We start from the raw sequence: 22741 nt of genomic DNA, 5'->3' as shown, positions 1-22741 counted from the left end.
CCCACCTCCACAAAAGCTTCCATAAAACACAGCGGTGAACAATGTGCCTACCTACTGTTCGATTCAGTGTAGATTTCCCCTCATGCACCGTATGTATGTGTTGCTTGCGTTTCAAAAGTCAAGACACTGCATGTTTACAGCTTCCCGTCATATCGCGATCGCACTAAGAATTAACGGAAAACAGGTTTTGATATTCTTGACAATATGCACTGCGGAGAAGCCAGATGTAAGTCATCAAAACTGAACTCGGGAGGAAAGTGTTAACAGTCTTATTACTTGAACATACGAATAAGAATATTCACATACGTATGCTTAACGAGCTTTGTTACTTAAAGGACAAGTTCACCTTCATAAACATAAGGATTAAGAAAATGTAGCAATATTAGTAGAACACATCATTGAAAGTTTGAGGAAAATCGGACAATCCGTTCAAAAGTTATGAATGTTTGAAGTTTTTGTGCAGTAACCGCTGGATGAGAAGACTACTGCAGTGCACGATGTCACATGCGTACAACAATATAAGGAAAATATAAAGAAAATTTCACAAAATTTCATCTTTTGAAAAAAGTACACATTCCCTTGACTCGTTACCCACATATGTCATGGGTAATATTATTCCCCCTACCTTTAGCAAGAGGCAAGTCAAATGCTCTTTTATTATGTGAAAAAATTTAAAATATGTTGAATTTTACTTACATTTTCTTCATACTGTTGTACTCATATGACATCACAAGCTGTGGTAGTCTCCTCGTCCAGCAGTTCCAACACAAAAATTTAAAAGATTCATAACTTTTGCATCGATTGTCCAATTTTCCTCAAACTTTCACTGATGTGTTCTACTAATATTGCTGCATTTTCTCAATCCTTATGTTTATGAAGGTGAACTTGTCCTTTAATGTTGGTTACAAATGTATAGATACCGAAAACGCAAAACTTTAAATCTCTCTCTCTCTCTCTCTTCCCTTCTCTATTAAAGATACAGTTTACCTTTGGGAGAAGTGATTTCAAAAATGTTCAAGATATCACATTTGATGCATATGTGTAGGTCTATTGTATCACAAAACATCCTACCATATACAATTTGCGCAATAAAGCCTAAAATATAAGCAGATATCGGTGTTTTTCTCAATAAACCGTAACTGTATACGGTTTAGTCTGGAAACATTGTTATTATAGGCCTAACTATTGTTCACATTTTGTGTATTTAACACTTTACTTAACATCGATTATACAGATTCCATTTTTTTACAGTGGTTGTTTCTATCCCTAACTCACATCTTAGAACTATTTTAAAGCACTAATGCTGGGTTTTTGTTTCCTCTGCAAATGATAGATTATGCCTTTAAACATAAGTCCTAATCCCGCTGATATGCCTGCTATCTACTAATAATGTCGTTACCACTTCATGTCTGTTTCTTGCATTTAGACAAACCATGGCAACATTTCTAGGAATGAGCAGCCACAATCTGGAGTGTCCTATCTGTCTGAAATTTTTCAACCAACCCAAAATACTGAGATGTTTTCACACCTTCTGCAAAGACTGCCTGGAACGTATCTTTCAAAGTCAGCCCAGCCAACAAACTCTACTATGCCCTGTATGCAAGAAAGGAACGCCCGTACCTAATGGAGATGTGAGTAAGTTACAATCCAACGAATCGTTGATTTCTCAGGACGAAGTGAAAACCAAGAGTCCAACATGCACAGTTTGTGAGATGGATGAAAAGCCACCAGCTGTGTCCTACTGTCAGGACTGTGGGAAACATATGTGCGAACCCTGTCATATAAAACATTCGAGTTGGACGTGGTGGAGGCCGTTCTCCAACCATGCAGTGGTGTCCATAAAGAAGGCGGTCACAGAGTGGCAACAGGAGTGTAAGGAACACCCTGGCGAATATAAACAGTATTTCTGTCCGAGATGTCTGGAGTATAAATGCTTTCGATGCGGGAAGTGGGATCTATTGCAAAGGGAGCATAAAATGATCGATGCAGCTATCCATGAGGAGAAGATATTGGAAAATATCAAGGACTTGAAGGATAAAGCAAAATTAAAGAAAACAACAATTGAACAATACATTTATACAATAGAATCACAACGTAAGAAAATAACGGATTTAATGAGAAAGCTCAACGATGACATCGATAAGACGTACGATGAATGCCTGCAAATATTGCCAGAGAAAAGAGAGGAGGTGAATTGTCAAGTCGACCAATTGTCCGAACAGTTTGAGAAAGAATTACTTGTCATGGAAGAAGACAGTCGCCAAACAATTCGTCACATGGATACTTTGGAAGAGCTGGTAGCCAACGGTATGATGGTACCACTAGAGAAAGACGCCTTGTTAGCACACAAAACGCTATGCAAGAACTTAGAGAGCATTCTGGGAGATCCTGACGACCAATCACTCAGACGTGTGACAGAACGAGCTCAGAAGATTTCATTCCATAAACAGGTGAATGTCAAGGAACTTCGTTTGGGAGAGGTAGAACAAGGAGGTACTAATCATATGGCAGCCGTCATGGTCGTGGGATCAGTGTTTCTTTGTGTCATCGGTCTCTATTACTTCTATGTTAATAACTAATTGACCGGGATTAAGAAGAAGATTCTTGTCTGATGGTCAAAATATCGTATGTCACTCACACACACACACACACACACACACACACACACACACACACACATGGTTGTCACACTACAATTCACGGTGGAAGAAGCTCAACATGCCATTTCAGACGATGGACTTGTGGTTGGCTGATTGTCTTACTGTCGATGAAAGTGATAATATCTGTGTGAGCTTTGTGATGTTAAGAGAAGTATCCAGGATCCAGGTATTTACTCCAAGGGGGGGGGGGGGGCAGTCAGGGAAATTTGTGATGAATATTCACACTATCAACTATTCTTCTTTCAATCCACGGGAAGCCTGATAATGAAAGATACAAGAAATGTCGTGTGTGTTTATAGCAGAGTGGAAAAAGAGAATGTCTCAGAGATGATGGAGGGTGTGGATGCCTTCCCAGCTGTATATCGAGATGATTCAGTCATCGTAGCTTGGGTGAAGCACGAAGAGAGTCTTGTCAGTATCAATCGATACACAACGGAATTGGAGCACGTTGATAATCTTTTCAATGGTTTTTACACAGGCATTGATGGATGAAGAAATCGACTCATGCATGTCACACGGATGCCACTACAAGTGGTGAGATAGCGTTCTGCACTCTCTTCAGAATCTGCATATTTTTAAGCCGCATAAGATGACGATTACAATCACCCTTTTGTTTCTGTGGGAATTCATTAAAATATATATTCTAAATAGTTGACCACACTTCCATGCAAAATACCGCTGTAAAGCACGAAATGCTTCTTGTGTATACTTCACTTTATATTGGAGACGTCTATTCACACTTAAAAGTTCATGCAGTATCTCAATAAGTAAAATCATCGTCTAGTCTAGATTACGTGACAGTGCAGTTATTACGATTATTTACATTAGGTATTTGCTTTAAACTTTCGATTCTTTATTTCTTTTGGGGCGGTGGAAGGGGCCAAATGAAATGTCAAATTCATTTGACAGAGATACATTATGCTGTTGGTTTTTCTCTAAATTCAGACTGATATGCTTTCTGAAAAAAAAACAATCAAAAACTGACGAAAAAAAAAGATTATTTTTCTACTGCGACATGTTTATATCATGAAAAAGTGATCAAAATAGTTCTTACAAAATTGCGAATTGAATTTTAAAGGATCGCAATTAAAAGAGCACAGACACCACATTTTCTTCATAAAACAAATTGTTCTATAATTGCGGCAAGATTATTGCGTTTCAGTTACTATTTCAGGTGGCTGAGAGATATCAAGAGTATACATGTACATTGTGACTGAAATACATGTCGCAAAATAATTGAGACAACTAGGGCATGATAACACAAGTTTTGTATTGCTGAACCAATGACCAATGGATCTTGATTAGTCCTGTATAAAGACAATGGATTTAAAAATTTCGGAAGCAATGGATCAAGTGGCCGCTGTATCTCGTGGTAGACTTTGGTATAAAATGTCATTAGAATATATAGTGATCATGACAGTTTCGTCTTTTATTATTGTTCCTCATATTAACTATAGAGTAGGTATACCATAGACCGTAATAATAATGAAAATTTTTCACCGGATTGCTAATCTGTCTTTTATTGGCAAAGTTCTTGAGAAAGTGGTAGCTCGCCAGCACAGGGATCATCTCGATAAACATCAGCCAAGTCAAATTTCGACCAATGCTCAAAACCCACCTATTCAATTAATCGTAATATGTTTTCTCTTTTGTTATACATATAACAATATTCGTAATCATATTGTGTACACTGTATTTTCATTCAACTTTGCTGTTAAGTGGAGGTGTCATGGCTCAGTGCACCACTGGCGGCACGTTTTCAAACATGGGGGAGGGGGGACACTTCCGGGTTTCATGAGCTAACAAGCAAATGAAAAAGGTCTTCAGCGCAAAAACAAAGCCTCACCGCGCTCACAATTCAAGGTTCTATCTATTTCTTTCCTTCGGTGTTAAAAAAGTGGGGCCCAAAGTGGTGTATTCCTTTATATGGTGCAAAAAAGAAAGTGGGGGTGGGGGCTCATCATCTATTTCACCAGCAGTGTCCACCATACCTGAGATTTTAGCTCTTAAAAGACAAAATCTCCCTCGCATGGACGGGGGTATCACCTCTCACACCCTTTTCCGCATATTTCGAAAAATCGAATATGCATCTGATGCGGGTGCATCAGATCTCTGAAATTGTTGGAGGGGCACCCTCCCCCACACCGTACAGTTCCACGGATATGTATCTTTTTGTTCTTTTTGCTACTTTTGTGGTGGAAACAAAAATCAAATATTTCCCTGAATACTTCATATTTTTCTTACTCTTTGATAGAAACAATTGATTTTTTTACTAAAGAGTGTTTAATATTTCTCAAAATTTCAGGTCTAAATAAGCAACATTTCTCTCGTGTAGGATGGGGCTTTCCCCCCCCCCCCCCCACACACACACCTTCCCCACGCACACTTTCATGAATAATATCTTTTTGTTTCTTTTTTGATGGAAACAAAAATTGAATATTTCAACAATAGGGTACATCAGATCTCTGAATTTTAAGTCTGTAAATGCAAGTCTGTAAGTCTTTTGGGAAAGGGACACCCCCTCGCACCCAACCCGACCGTTTCCATGAATACTACTTTATATTTTCCTTACTCTTTCGATAGAAACAACAATTGAACATCTTACCAAAAGTGATCACTATATGTCTGAATTCCAGGTCTGAAAATGTAAAAATCTTCCTCGTGTGGGAGGATACCCCCTCCCCTCGCTCCGTCGCTCCGCTCCCTCTCACATATCTTCCAAGTTTTACCCCTTCCCTAACGACGAGGTTTGTTAGCACTGGGGATGATTGTTTTAATTAACTTAATCCAAGAAAAATACTAAATCCCATAGAAATAAGAAACTATCTACTACATAATTTTTGGATAGATCATCATCCGCGCTCCAACTTCTAGGTTTCATCGGCTGACCAAAAAGAAAAAAAAACGCTCTGGTACAACTTGCAATCGGTTAAAGCTTTTGGGGTGAAAAAAGTGGGGGCCCAAAGTGGTTACACACTATATCTATGTGACCGAGGTAATAATAGTCTGTAAGGCGCGTTGACAGGCTGATTGAAATTCTTTACAAGTCTGAAATGAGCTATATAAAATCTAGCTATCATTATTAAATATTATTGTCATCATCTTTATTGTACTGTATTGATGCGCTTGGAAACACTTGTATTAAGTTTTATATACGTTTTATTCTCTATTGTTATCACTATGATAATTAATTTGTCGGACAAGCTCCATACAAGCTCCCTGGTTGTAACTTACAAGAGTTCGTGCATGTGCATAGGATACGAACGATAATGAACATGTTACTAAACCGGTGTCTTGCTTTGGAATGAAAACTTACTTTGTTGCTATGTCAGGTATTCACGAGGGAGATGTTGGTCTCACTTTGGTTCAGGCAGCATTCAGCCCGAAAAGGCTAGTTACACACACACACACACACACTCACACACACACACACACACACACACACACACTCACACACACACACACACACACACACACACACATATATATATATATATATATATGTATATATATAAATATGTTATACATATATATATATATATTATATATATATATATATATAGAGAGAGAGAGAGAGAGAGAGAGATTACATATATATATATATATATATATATTACAATATATATCATATATACATATATGCTTCCCAGATCTACCAACACTGATGCATGCAAACTGGATTCCAAGTCTTACAATGTATTAACAAGGACTATAGTCGGATTATTAATCTGTTGCTAGGTACCAAAAGACTAGGAAATTTGAACACATTACTTAACTGTCCAATTGTCCTTATTCAGTTTAGTTTGAAATTAAACACTAGCCTCACGCAGCGAGTTTCGGGATCTCTGCGAGAAACTCGAAATTTCTGTGGTTTTTTGCTCTTCATAGAAGTTCTTTTGAAAAGTGAGCTTAAAAATGTAATAAAACATCATGAGTTCACTCCGGGAGTGAAATGCAAAATAACTCAGTGTGCAGTGTATGTGATTATGAATACATTTCATGTGAATAATGGATGCATACACACCTTAGGATTTTTTGCGTAGATAGTGAAATCTCCTAATTTTATGCCCTAGTGTATTGCTTGTGGTATGGTTATTATATGGTCGAGACAGAATTTGGCCACTTGAACAAGGCCCGTCATATTCTTTAAATAAAAATTGATCCATTTCATGGCACTGTCATTTTGCATGACGGAATTTTATCAATTCTGGTATACCAGTAATCGCAAATGGGTGTTATGGGTAATGTAACAAGGTGTGAATTCTAATGAGAGTATCCCGATGTCATGATTCATATTTGCATACAACAAAGTGGAGGTTGGACCTAGAGTTAGCTTAAGTCTACATAAAATAATTATGCCAATACATGAGTGACAATATTACTCACAAGATACAAATCAAGAGTTGATATAATTACTGGTCCTATTATTGATTGATACTTTCTTATTTTCATGCCTGCTTGTGGATTGTAAGCTTTGTTGTGTTGTACAGGTATATTTATGATAATACATTTCAATTCAGTACGTTCTTCTTGACCATAATCATGATATACTTTGCTATGAAATACTATGTTATGTTATATTATGTTATGTTATGTTATGTTATGTCATGTCATGTTTTGTCACTTAACTGTTTGTATCTTATCTTATCTCATCTCATCTCATCTCATCTCATCTCATCTCATCTCATCTTGGACCCGTTGCATAAAAGTTACTATTATGGTAACTTCGCCATCCAATGGTAACTTCCATGGAATTCTTGATTTTGATTGGCTGTTGAGTATTGTTGCCATGGTAGTTACCATGATAGTAACTTTTATGCAACGGGCCCAATTTTATCTTATCTTGTCTTATCTTATCTTATCTTATCTTATCTTATCTTATCTTATCTTATCTTATCTTATCTCATCTCATCTCGTCTCATCTTACCAATGCTTTGAGGTATTTCACTATGCTGTATTTGTAGTATGTTGGTGTATATCAAAATAAGGCCCTCAAGGTAAACTGTACTTTACCCCCTTTTAATGACCAGCTTTGGTATCATTTTAGTATTTTCTCATGCCAGATCGATGAGCATGGTCGTAATGAAATCGAATAGATAGATAGATCGAATCTCTTCAAATCTTATGTTATAACAAATGTTGTTCTCGACGAGCAGAAAGCTTTCCTGAGCCGCGCCGGACATGAATAGTAAGAAACAATGCATCTAAACTGGACCCCAGGTATTGAAAATAATGATTATACAATTACGAACAAATGAATTAGGAAGGAATAAAATTTGAATCCGTTACAAAACTTGCCTAAGGGAGACTACTTAGTAAATCAAGGAAGCACCTTTTCAATTTTTCTCTCTTTTGTTTTTGTCATTCAGAATCATTAGATCAAATGAATAGGAACAGGAATATATATATATATATATATATATATATATATATATATATATATATAAACACGATCATGCCGTTACCTATATACTTACTGTAAAGCCCCTCCTCATGCCAAATTACTATCTGGCCATTTGACGAGCTGCAAAGTGCTTCTTGATTGAATCGTTGCAACTGACGTCACGGACATTTATTAAGTGTGCTAGACAGAAAATTCTTTGAGCATTATCACAGTTTAGTTGTAGGTTTAGGTAGAGCTGTAAGTGCACTTCGTAACTGGTCAGTCGACTATTGACTATCAAACTAACAATCCGAATATCTCGTAGATTACTTGTAACTGGCACATTAGAAGAGTAACTTGATTATGTGCACGCTGATTACAATCTTTTTTTCTTGATTCTTGGCTTTTCATATAATTTGAGCTAACAAATCATGAATTGTTCTTGTGGTAATTCCATTCATGACCAAGCCTTTCCAGTTAAATTTGGTGTTCGCTTCATTATAGCTTGTGAATAGAATATGCATCGTACATGAATATGTACAAATATGAAGTAGCTGTGTATTGAAATGTTTAACTTGTAATGGAAATTTCAGAGTTTGTATTGACTATTGTATATATATATATATATATATATATATATATATATTCACAACAGTAATTCAATATGAAAACTCCGTGAGAGCCAGAAACCTATAGCAGAAACCTATTGCTGTTATTCATATATATATATATATATATATATATATATATATATATATATATATATGTAAGTAGAGTGTGAACTGCAATATGGCTGACAGTGCTCAACTATATAGGAGCCCATGTAGTACAATATATAGTAGGATGGAAGGCGTTGCTTTATTAGTGACTTAGCTGGACAGTCTGTTTCGGCCGAAGCCTCGTCAGCAACTAAATCAGTTTCTTGTTAAAGTACAGTGTAAGACATACGGCTCTGGTGCACTCAAGCAAGCAAACAAAAGATACAAAAGATACAAAAAATACATGCACGTGGCTACTTAACAGCACAATAAAGTTGATAATGACACTGGTACTGGGCTTAAGGCAGGGGTAATACACTTGTATGGCTCAGATTGTTACATGTGGAAGCCAGGGAGGTGGGGGGGGGGGGGGGAGCTAACCAAGCTCTGCGAGGGAAAACTTTTTCTTATGTTTACATGTTGAAATGAGTTCTGTTCTTGAGTTCAGGATTGCTGGTTTCTTGGCCGTGATGATGTGGTATTTCTCCCATAGACACAGGTTGCAGCGGTTTGTTTTGGGCGAGTACGGTTGGGCGTGCCTGACGATCCTCCATGTGAGTGAGTAGGGAGTGCCTTCATCCTTCAGTCCCCAAATGTGTTTACTCAGTTCTGTCTGGTGTCGCTTTTCCCTGTTTGTGAAGCTTGCCTTGTGTGTGGCATATCTGGATTTGAAGGAGGTTGAGGTGAGGCCGATGTATATTTTCTCATCGTCTGGGGTCGCTACCTTCGCTTCGTATATGATGTTCCTGGCTGTGCATTTCCCAGGGATCGGGCAATCTTCCTTCTTTCTGCAGTTGCAGGAGTCCCTGGCTTGCTCTTGACTGTTGTTGATTATTTTGTTGTTGTGTGCCTTTGTTATAGTGTGCATATTGTCCATGCAGCTGTAGCTTACTTTCAGAGTGTTCCTGTTGCATATCTTGCTGAGCTGGTGTCCTTTAGGGAAGTGGTGCTCGACGAGGGCTAGGAACTTCCTCCCGATGTTTGTTTTAACATGTCTGCTGAACGGGGGGTTGAACCACGTTATGTTTCGTTTCCTTTGGTGTTGTCTTTCTTTTCTGGAGCTGTTGGTCTCTTTGGGGGTGTACGTCAATGTTGTTTGGTGTCCCGCCTCGTGGAGTGCGTTCTCGTAGTCTGGTTTGGTGCTGTTGAAGATTTCCTCGTTGCTGGAGATGTTGGATAGGCGGGTCTGGATGGACTGTGGTATTCTCTTGGTCACGGTGGGTGGATGATTCGATTCTGTATGTACGTATAGGTGTGAGTCCCCTGGCTTCGAGTACGGTTTGAATTCCTTCTTGGTGAGGTCGAATGTGACATCGAGGAAGTCGACGATGGTGTCATTTGCACTGGCCGTTATCTGTAGCCCGAACTCTTTGAATTTTTCGCAGAGCATCTTTTTGGTGTTCTCGGCTGCTCTGCGGGGTTTGTGGATAATGGCAAGACCATCGTCTCGGTAGAGCCCGATGTTTTCTGTGGGGATTATGGTGCCGATTTCTCCTAGTATGTATGCACCCACAAGTTCGCATGTTTCAGCTCCATCGTATTACCCCTGCCTTAAGCCCAGTACCAGTGTCATTATCAACTTTATTGTGCTGTTAAGTAGCCACGTGCATGTATTTTTTGTATCTTTTGTATCTTTTGTTTGCTTGCTTGAGTGCACCAGAGCCGTATGTCTTACACTGTACTTTAACAAGAAACTGATTTAGTTGCTGACGAGGCTTCGGCCGAAACAGACTGTCCAGCTAAGTCACTAATAAAGCAACGCCTTCCATCCTACTATATATTGTACTATATATATATATATATATTGAAATTAGTCATGTCAAATATGACAACTTAGAATAAAGGTATTATACCTTCAAGGGAGATATTGATAATTCTTATTATATGGCATATTATTGAAGTCAGAAACAGTGAAATCACATTTTGGAGGTAAAATCACGCCCGCCAATTTAAGGTTGAGATCAAACTTTTTCCAGACACAGTGCCTTATAAACGGGGTGATGTTTGATCAGTTTCACGTTTATTACCCTAGTAGTAATAAACACTCTGTGTACCATTCCGTTACCTTTGGCATCAATTATTATTCATATTCAACAAACAATCAAGTTTATTGATTTGGTTAAGGTCGTATAACATGTTAGCTTATACGATGAATATTTCTTCACATTGTTATAATCGTAAGATATGAAAAAGACTATAATGATTATTGCGATATTGGAAAGTATAAAAATGTGTATATCTTCACAATGTTTACTTGTTGTATTTTGAATGTAAGAAATTCCGTATATTCCGACGAACCACCATGTTCTTTGTATGCCCTGGACAGTGTCATTATAATTTCCACCTCTTTCGATTTTAGTTTACACAGGTCATGTACGAAGGATTTCAGGATAGTTTATAAGACAACAGAATTCAGTAACACGTCGAGGGAATGTGTATACTTTTCATAAGAAATTAAATTTAGTGGGATTTTATTTCTATTCTCTTTACATCGTTGTACATACGCGACGTCACGAACTTTTGCACTCTTCTCATCCAGCAATGGCTGCACCGAAGCTTTAAAAATTTATAACTTTTTCAACAAATTATCCGATTTGCCACAAACTTGGCTTTCTTTCCCCTTTAAGTTTCAAGCTCAAGGGTGCATCCAGACTAAATTACGTCACTTCCAGCAGGATAGGAAGGAGGCCCGGGGGAATTTTGTTGCAGCTTTGCAATACGTGTAGCAACATACGTATAGAGTTTCGCTGTTTCAATTTCCCCACACTTTTTTTCAATTCAATTCAAGTCATTTCAAACTTTGGCAGATCGAGCATTATAATAGTACACTGAAATAACGTTTAAGGCCATTCATGTTCAGTATATACTATAAGTAATGTTCCTATTAATAGTTTCATTCTTTGCCATATTCAGGCTCGATTATGACAGGAATCAAACGGTTCTATCTTTATGCCTTCCACTTTTTAAACCATGCACCACAAAATTCACAGTTAATTTTGTACGGGATAATACTATTGATATCCAGGCAGGCCCCTAAATGCATGTTTGATGTCAACACTGATTTCACATATTTTGTTAAGTCCTGAAGGTGTCATCATGCTCTCATTTCAGGGATCAGCCTTTGAAAGGCCGCTATGGCCTATTAATTGGGATTCCCCCACGTGCTATATATTTATGGCATCTTACATGATGTAAGTTGCGCTCATTGTAATGTTTGTATGTCTTTTTATTTACCCTGTTGAAATAAATAAATTGAATTCAACTGAATTGAAAAAAAAATAAATCTAACGTTTTCACACAGAACATTGAATCAATAAGCTTACAACCAGTAATTGTGTGTGTGTGTGTGTGTGTGTGTGTGTGTGTGTGAGTAAGTGTTTATTAGTAAACACACATTATTTTCTTCCGTCCGTCATTTCAATTCCACCATTTTCCGTGTATAAGACACAACAAAAACTTTCGAAATAAAGCAATACATCGACAAATTGATATTCGATCTCCTCTACATTTTTGTCGATATGTTTATTTCCTTTTCAAGAAACAAGAAAACTAAACCCAAAAGCGCATCCCTATCTTCAAACTTCGACAGCATACATTTACCTAACGAGGGCAGTATCACAATAAGGCATTTAGTTCTGGACAGCGTAATTGGCTCACATGGGTAAAATTCCCAGAGAGACTTGTGTTAAAATTCAACATTTACAAAGTTTTGTAAAATAGCTGGGAGAAGTGAGGTGTTTCATCTTCACTAACAGGGATAAGTGAGCTATACCCTGTCATCCATCAAATTTGCAAAGCGGGTTCTTCAGCTCAAACTCTATCCAGGGGTCCGCAAAGCCAGACTACGAGTTCATTTCACTAAAAAGAAAAAAGAAAAAATGCACCCAATGAAATAAAGTCCCTTCAAATTCCATGGAAGAGCAGCTGTTTTCATCTTCAAACCCAAATGCAATTTGTAGAGGAATTCATATACTCAATATCTGCAGCTATTAGGTTTTTTATGCCAAACTGCATTATTGATTTTTAATTATTATTTTTTTTTTTTTTTTTGGGGGGTATCTTTGGCACGAATTTGTGAAGGGGTCTGGGACATTCCATTTTATTTACAGGTGTGAGCCCTAATGTCACATGAGCATGTGGGGAAAACCCGCTATAGTCCATGGGCCAGGCCAGATATTGGTACCACCTGAGGTGGCAAAACCTTTTTGGTGTCATTTCGTTTGTCGGGCATAGATATGCTTATCAAGCTATGATAGCATTTCCAAATGAGTAGCTTAGTCATAATAAAGGAATTTTTTAACCAATTTGGTTTCGTTGTTATATCCCTATATTTCTGAATCGAGACTAACCGCTATACAAAGAAGAGCACTGTCTTCTGTATGTCCACATGTGTTCTGTTGTAAACGCGGTGCGTTTGGTCTTTATTCAAGACAGCGAAGGGACTATCCAAAGGTTATGATGTCCACAGCGCGTAGTCTTTGTTCAAGACGGCGAAGGGAATATCCAAAGCTTATAATACAGTGTATATCCCTTTATCTATAAAAATAAGAACATAAAAAAGCAATTCCTCATAAATTTTACCGTATTTTTCAATTATTTAGCATTTTCCGGTGAAAACGCTACGGTGAAAACGCTAATACCACGCCAATGTCGCTTTATTTCCATCCAACAATGAAAGATAATACAAAAAACAATGTACCGGTACACTGCAATACATTGTAATAAATAATATTGTAAATGAACAGAGTGATTTTTGTTTAAAACTGATGTATTTGTTGAGAGGGTAGTATAAAAACAGTATAAATAATCCCTTTTATTAGGAACTTAAGGTATGATAACGGTACATTGTTCTAGAAAAAGACTAAGTGCATCGCGTGACAGCTGTGGACATCATAACCCTTTGGATATTCCCTTCGCTGCCTTGAATAAATACTAAGCGCACCGCGTTTACAACAGAACACCTGTGGACATACAGAAGACAGTGCTCTTCTTTGTATAGCGGTTAGTTTCGATTCAGAAGTATAGGGATATAAAAACGAGACCAAATTGGTTAAAATTCATTTATTATGACTAAGCTATACTCATTTGGAAATGCTATCATAGCTTGATAAGCATATCTATGCCCGACAAACAAAATGACACCTAAAAGGTTTTGCTACCTCAGGTTGTACCAATAACCCATTTTTCGGGTCTTGGCCCATGTACTACTACTATGAATGATGAATATCAGGTCATACTCTGTTTTCCAGACCCATTGCCATCTGGACCCCGAGGCGACGAAGTCGCCGCCCCGCAAAGAAGTCGCCGCCTTTGCCGAAGGCATGCTGAAGGCAATACCCCCTTAAACGATACTAGTTTTCGACGTTGAGGGCGTCAATATCGTGAATAGCGAAATATTGTAGTACGGGCAGAGGGTCTTGAAGCCAGACTAATCAGGTCACTGCAAAAAGTTCAAAGTGACAGTGCAAATTAGGCAATTCCCGTTTCCACTATCCCGCCATTTTGTGGGTGTTTCGTAATGGCTCCACTTTCTTTCTTGACACCCATCGCGGGTCTTAAAAGTACGACAACTTTCAATCTATTTTGCGTTCGCACCAGCATAACACCTCATCGGAAAACAGGTTGTGATTTCCTTATTGAACGCACTTTTGAGGAGCATGATATAAGTCAGCAAAACTAGACCCGGAAGTACAGCATACTTGGTAAGGATACGATGTATACATACGGGATTGTTGATTAGGCCTTGTTACGGAACGAACATATCTTTGACATGGAATGCACATATATCTTGCCTACAAAGGACCCTATCAAGGAACATTGGCGTACCGGTACTCTGAAATTTGAAAGATCTTTTATCGGAACGATCCCTAATTATTGTATACAAATCTTCAATTCTTCCTGACATATTGTATTGAAATATTGTCTGGGGAAATTGTAGTATTACTAAACTGAATCCATTGTATATATTCCAAATGCGTGCCATTCGCATCAATACTAATTCTACATATCTCATATCCCATACAGATCTTTCATTTCATCTCTTGATTACTTTGAAGCTTCAATATGACATCCACATTCTACAAACAGGCATGTTCATGTACAAAAAAAAAACGCAACAAATCAACGTCCATCGTTATTCCATAATACATTTCACTTAAACTCTAATATGCACACATATCGAACTCGCCGTTCGACAGATTTTCACCTTATGAACTCCAAAACTGTTTTAGCTCAGTAATCAATTAGATATTACGGTCCCGACGTCTGGAACAACCTACCTGATCAACTAAAGCACTGTATGTCACTTTTTTTCTTTTAAGGCTCATCTAAAAAAGTATCTGTTATCGAAATATGTTTCCAGGTAGTTGTCTTGATCTATATATGTATTTATCATCCTTTCTGCTCAAGTCTTAGTCAGCCCTGAACCATACAAGATGTTATCCGATTTCTTCCATTCCCTCCCGTTCTTTTTTTTAATAAGGACTCTACAGGGGCATTTTTTTTTTGCACATTGTATCTTTCAGTCAAGTGCATATTTTCCGCCTAAAATATTCTCTCTTGTACTGTCACTTGCACACACGACGCACTGTCACTTGCACACACCTACACTTCTGTTGTACCAGTAGTCAACGGTGCCGCGTGCTTTTTTCTTTTTCTTGAAAGCCCCAAGTCACTGGTTTTTTTTTTTCTGTTGTTGTTTTTCTTCAGCAAAAAGTGTTTCGTATATTAAGATTACGATTTTGATGTGTAGATCTATAATCGGTGTCATATTATATTCGTATATAACACATAACTATTATATAGATATAGGACCTCATCCACGTCAAGCTCTGCTTATGATGACAGTCCCCAGTATTGATTTCTCCTTTGTTCATAGTATTATACAGTATGCCTTGATATGTTGCTTTGATTCATATGTTATTACAGACTGATGTTGTTATAAAGTTGACATTTCTTATATTGATTTGCCTGTTATACTCTCCTTTATCGTTTTAATCACTTTGTTTTCATTTGTTATTGTATTTGGAAAAAGAAAATGCATAGATAAACCAAACCAAACCAACGACATGTTGTTTAAGTTAACATATGCAAATGATTCCAAAACATGCATATACATAGCTTTCAATCTGCCTTTTTTTTCTTTTCGACAACTATCATTTAATTAAAGTCGTAAGCCATAATCCTGCTGAGAGTAATCTCTCTCTCTCTCTCTCTCTCTCTCTCTCTCTCTTTTGTTGTCTTTACCGATTTGCGTTTCTGATTGTTGTATTCAGAAAAACACCATGACAACGTGTCATCAAATCAGCAGCCAGAACTTGTTTCTGTTCGACATTTTTCAATCAACTTAAAATTCCACCAGAACTGTTAATAACAAAGCAGGTCGTATACTATGTAGACATTCTATTTCGTCTAGATTTTCCTGATACTCCGTCCGTGTTGCCAACCAGTCAAAAAGAAAAAAAAAGTGAAGTTAAAAGAAATCCTTATTTTCAACTTCCAAGCACACTTTTACCTATGGGGGTCTTATTACAATGTATCATAATCAATTCAATTTCAGAAAACTTAATTTTTCGTCAGCATGTGGGAACACTCTTTACTGTATGTTTTAGGTCACTGTGAAAAGTTAACCTTCAATCGGTTATTCATCCAATACGTGGTTTTTGGGTACTGTGTATTAAATGACTCTAGATACCTTCTTTCTTGATGCTCGTTTAGGGTCTTCAAAGAAAGGCATTTTTCTATTTCTTTTCTGCGCTCGGGTCATCCACTGAGAAGAAGTTTTGATGTCTTCAATAATAATGCACATTGCAGGAACCAGATATAAGTCAGCAAATATAAACCCTTAAGTAAAGCATACTTAGTAAACATAATATTCAAGATAATTGTTCAGGTAAATCAAACGATAGCTCAGGCATAGCCTTTAAAACCGTTTCTTTAAAAAAAAAAGAATATTACATAATCCTACTGACATTACTATGTCTTTACCACTTTGTACGTCTTTTTGTTGTATTCAGACAGACCATGGCAACGTTTCATGAAATTAGCAGCCAGAATCTTGAGTGTCCTATCTGTCTGACACTTTTCAACCAACCTACATCACTGACATGTTCTCATACTTTCTGTAAAGACTGCCTTGAACGTGTGCTTCAAACTCAATCAAACCAAGAAACTATCAAATGCCCTGTATGCAGAAAAGAAACGCCCCTGCCCAGTGGAGATGTTAGTAAGTTACCAACAAACGTACCTTTGAGTTCTCTGACTGACGAAGTGAAAACCAAGAGTCCAAAATGCTCAGTTTGTGACACGGAAGAAAAACGGCCAGCTGACTCCTACTGTCAGGACTGTCGGGCTTCTATATGTAAATCTTGTGAGAAAGTCCATTCTAACTGGAAATGGTCCTCTAACCACGTAGTGGTGGCCATGTGTGAGGCGCGTTCTGGGAAAGTTCCGCTGAAGGTAGGCCTACCGCTAGAGAAAGACGCCATATTAGCACACGACACGCTGTGTGCCGACTTGGATAGCATTCTGGAACTAGATGATCCTGACGACCAATCACCTAGGCGCGTGGCAGAACGAGCTCAGAGGATTTCATTCCGTAAACAAGCAAAGGTCAATGAACTTTATATTGGAGGACTTGCAAGTGATACGTGGAATCTGAAAGCAGACATACAGCTCCAAAAAGCGATAGATAGAAATACTATGGGTTTCCTGTTAAAAGATTACATAACGTGTATGACTGCTGCACCAGACGGTAGGATGGCGATGGGAATATCAAAAGGTGGAATTCATCTCTATTCTCCTTGTGGTGAGTTACAGGAGACGGTGCTGACGTATGTCCGAATTGAAAAAATCGGATTTCTGTCTGATGGTCGATGTGTCGTACGTCATGCAGGAAACAAGATGTCACTGTACACGCCACAGTGGGAGAAGCTGAAAGTCATGTTCGAGATATTCCAGATGAGGAGTGACCGTAGGAGTTTATCTGGTAGTCTCACTGTTGATGGAGGTGACAACATCTATGTTGGTCATGTGACGTCTGGAAAAATCCAGGTATTTACTCCACAGGGTGGTAAGGCAGTCAGGGAAATACAAGTAAGATATTATAAATCTTCATCTAGGCAAGCATTCTCCTTCAAATCAACGAGTAACCTGATACTGATCAATGCAAGAGATATCATAAGCCTTGATAGTAGCGGGAGGAGGGAAAATGCCCTGAGAAGAAAGGATGGTATGTCGGCCTACCCAGCCGTTTGTCGGGATGATTCGGTCATCGTAGCCTGGGTGCAGCTCGAGGAGGGTCTTCTCAGTATCGATCGATACACGAAAGATTTGCAGCACGTGCACAATATCGTCACTGATTTTGATATAGGTAAAGGACACGCGACATACGGATGCTTTCTACAAGAGTTTAAGAGCGGTGAGATAGCTTTCTGCACTATGTTCAGAATCTGCATATTTTCTCTTTTTAGCAGCATAAAAAGAGGCAGTTAGAATTATTTTGTTTTCTGTTGGAATTCATGGAAATATTCTTTTCAGTTTAATTCCTTTCAGTTCAAATTTATTTCATATTTCCACTTTCTCAATGGAATTTCAAACTGGTCGACAATAACACAACTAAGTAAGAATACAATATCCAAAACCATGTCTTTTGATTGAAGATAAAAAAAAAGATACTGAACACTAATGTGTGTGGTCATAATATTATCATGATAATCAAGGTGTCACAAGAAAAATAAAGAAATATGGTGGGGCCTACAAAAAAAGCTATAACGCTTGTAAAATTGAAGGTTCCAAGATTCATAGCCGTGGAATAATACGGAGAACGGATGTTTATCTTGACCAACTAAAAATATATCAGCTAAAAATATCAATATAAACAATAATAGACCACAGGAATATTGCTCAAAACATGCAGACTGTACGAATTTCGTTTAATAGTGAATGGGAGTAAGGAAGAAATAATACCATGAGGGAGGTCATTCCAGTATCTGGGTCCAGTAAACGTAATGTCTTTTTCAGCAAAACTAGTGCGAGTTAGGGGAAGGTGATAGGCGCCACTCTGACGAGTGGGATAACAGTGAATGGAGCGATTTCTTCTGAACATGTGGATAAAAACAATGGTAATTAATTGGATGTTTAATAGTCTATACATAAAGATTCCGAGATTATAATAGATTCAAGATGCAAGATTCAAGATTCAAATTTATAAAACAGGTCTTATATAATTCAGTACGTTCTTCTTGACCATATCATGATATACTTTGCTATGAAATACTATGTATACGTTATGTTATGTTATGTTATGTTATGTTATGTTATGTTATGTTATGTTATGTTATGTTATGTTATGCTATGTTATGTTATGTTACGTTATGTTATGTTATGTTATGTCATGTCATGTTTTGTCACTTAACTGTTTGTATCTTATCTTATCTCATCTCATCTCATCTCATCTCATCTCATCTCATCTTGGGCTCATTGCATAAAAGTTACTATTATGGTAACTTTGCATCCAATGGCAACTTCCATAGAATTCTTGATTTTGATTGGCTGTTGAGTATTGTTGCCATGGTACTTGCCATTGGATGGCAAAGTTACCTTGATAGTAACTTTTATGCAACGGGCCCAATGTTATCTTATCTTATCTTGTCTTATATTATCTTTTCTTATCTTATCTTATCCTATCTCGTCTCGTCTTATCTTATCAATGCTTTGAGGTATTTTACTATGTTGTATTTGTAGTATGTTGTAAGCTTTGTAAGCTTATGTTGTATGTAAATAAGGCCCTCAAGGTAAACTGTACTTTACCACTTTGAATGTGACCAGCTTTGGTATCATTTTATCATTTTCTCATGCCAGATCGATGAGCATGGTCGTAATGAAATCGAAAAGATAGATAGATCGAATCTCTTCAAATCTTATAACAAATGTTTGTATCCGATGGGTAAAAAGCTTTCCTGAGCCGCACCAGACATGAATAGTAAGAAACAGTGCATCTAAACTGGACCCAGGTATTGAAAATTATGATTATATAATTACGAACAAATGAATTAGGAACAAGTGAAATTTGAATCCGTTACAAAACTTTCCTATGGGAGTCTTCTTAGTAAATCAAGGAAGCACCTTTTTATTTTTTCTCTCTTTTATTTTTGTCATTCAGAATCAAATGAGTAGGTGCAAGAATATTAAAAAAAGAACTCGAACATGCCGTTACCTATATATTTAGAGTGCCTCCTCGTGCCAAATGACTATCTGGCCATTTGACGAGCTGCAAAGTGCTTTTTGGCTGAATCATTGCATGGAGGTGACACCATGGGCATTTATCTAGTGCGATTGAAAGTAAATTCCTTGAGCATTATCACAGTTTGGTAGTAGGCTTAAGGTAGAGCAGTAAGTACACTTCGTAACTGGTCAGTCGACTATGACTATCAAATTAACAATCTGAATATCTCGTAGATTACTTGTAACTGGCACATTAGCAGAGTAACTTGATTATGTGCACGTTGATTACAATCTTTTTTTATTAATTCTCGACTTTCCATATTTGAGCTGACAAATCATGAATATTGTTCTTGTGGTACTTGCATTCATGATCAAGCATTTCCAGTTAAATTTGGTGTCAGCTTCATTAGCTTGTGAATATAATGTGCATCGTACATGAATATGTACCAATATGAAGGAGCTGTGTATTGAAATGTAAACTTGTAATGGAAATTCCAGAGTTTGTATTTACATGTTATATAGATTCACAATAGTAGTTCAATATGAAAACTCCGTGAGAGACAGAAACCTATAGCAGAAACCTATTGCTGTTATTCATATAATATATATATATATATATATATATATATATATATATATATATGAATAACAGCAATAGGTTTCTGCTATAGGTTTCTGTCTCTCACGGAGGTTCATATTGAACTACTGTTATATTTGACATAACTGATTTCAATATATATATGTATATATATATATATTAGATATATATATATATTGAAATTAGTTATGTCAAATACAACAACTTAGAATAAAGGCATTATTGCATCAAGGTAGATATTGATAATTCTTATTATATGGCATATCATTGAAGTCACAAACAGTGAAATCACATATTGGAGGTAAAATCACGCCAATTTAAGGTTGAGATCAAACTTTATTTCAGAAACAGAGCATTATAAAAGGGGTGATGTCTGATCAGTTTCATTCCCCTTGTAGTAATAAACACTCGGTGTACCATTACGTTACTTTTGGCATCAATCATTATTTATACTCAACAAACAATCAAGTTTATTGATTTGGTTAAGGTCGTATATCATGTTAGCTTGTACGATGAATATTTCGTCACATTGTTATAATCGTAAGATATTATAAAGACTGCAATGGTTACTGCGATATTGGAAAATATAAAAATGCGTATAACTTCACCATGTTTACTGTTTGTATTTTGCATGTAAGAAATGCCGTATAGCGTTGAATGTGTTTGCTAAATTCCTTCCGACGAACCGCCAGATTCTTTGTACAGTATGTCCCAAAAAAAAAAAAATTACAACGGGACCCTCCGCAATGATATCTTTAAAAATAGTAAATCAATCTAAATACAAATTCAGGGTATGAAACCATAACTCATTGCCCACATCTTACAGAAAACCACACTCGATTTGCTTCAGTAGTCAAAGAGAAATACAGAATTTTGTAGAGGATGTCGGGAATCTCTTCTGTCCAAGTTCTGTCTATTCATTGTATTATTCACACACAAGATCATCGAAATGCGAAACTCGGAAGAATCCGATTCATGGCATGCTTTACAACAATCCACATTTCTCTGTGACCGCTTAACCAAATCGAATGGGGATTTCTGTAAAATAAGAGCTATAATGTTATATTTTAAGACCCTGAAGTAGCATTTAACAATTTTTATCATATTGGGCATTATCAATGCGAAAATCTGATTGTAATTTTTTAGGGGACATACTGCAGTAAGTCGCCCCAAAAATTACAATCAGATTTTCGAATTGATAACACCTAATGATCAACCTGTCTAAGTGCTACTTCAGGGTCTTAAAATATAACATCTTAGCTCTATTTTCCAGAACCCCCATTCAATTTGGTTAAGCGGTCACAGAGAAATGTGGATTGTTGTAAAGCATGTCATGAGTCTGATTCTTCGAATTTTAGCAATTCAATGCTCTTGTGTGTAAATAATAGACAGAATTTGGACAGAAGAGATTCCCGACATCCTCTACAAAATTCTGTATTTCTCTCTGACCACTGAAGCAAATCGAGTGAGGTTTTCTGTAAGATGTGGGCAATGAGTTATAGTTTCATATCCTGAATTTCTATTTAGATCGATTCACTATTTTTAAAAGATATCATTTCGAAGGGCCGCGTTGTAATTCTTTTTGGGACATACTGTATACCTTGGACATTGTCATTATACACCTCTTTCGATTTCAGTTTACACAGGTCATGTACGAAGGATTTCAGGATAGTTTATAAGACAGCAGAATTCAGAAAACGAGATAAAATTGGAAGCTTGAGAGAGGCCTACACACAATAAAAGGAAACATGCAAACCCAAGCATCTCTTCATGTATCTATTATTATCATTGTTAGTAAACTGCAATTACACAGCAAGTCGCACAAAGTAGAGTGCGGATTAAGGCAGGCTTAAAAGAAATGACAAATGTCAAGTAAGTTTCGGAAAAAATGTTTAATGGAAGTAAATGCCAAGAATCACAGCTCCAAAGTAATAAAAGTCATTCAGCTTCTTTCTCTGTCTCCTCAACTGAAACTTTTTGTTTTCAAAACAAACTCACAAATAGATGACCCATCTTTGTCTCTTCGACAAATCTTGACTTTCAAATGACGCTCTACTGTTCCCATTTGCTTAAGCTCCGTTTTGAAATAATTCTTAACATATCTCAGTGGCATGTCGCT

The sequence above is a fragment of the Diadema antillarum genome, unplaced genomic scaffold (genome assembly GCF_040938485.1).
Source record: "Diadema antillarum isolate AM-2024a unplaced genomic scaffold, OU_Dant_1.0 scf00000111, whole genome shotgun sequence".
NCBI lineage: Eukaryota > Metazoa > Echinodermata > Echinoidea > Diadematoida > Diadematidae > Diadema > Diadema antillarum.
The sequence above is the reverse complement of the archived record's forward strand: the minus strand, read 5'-3'. Positions refer to the sequence as shown.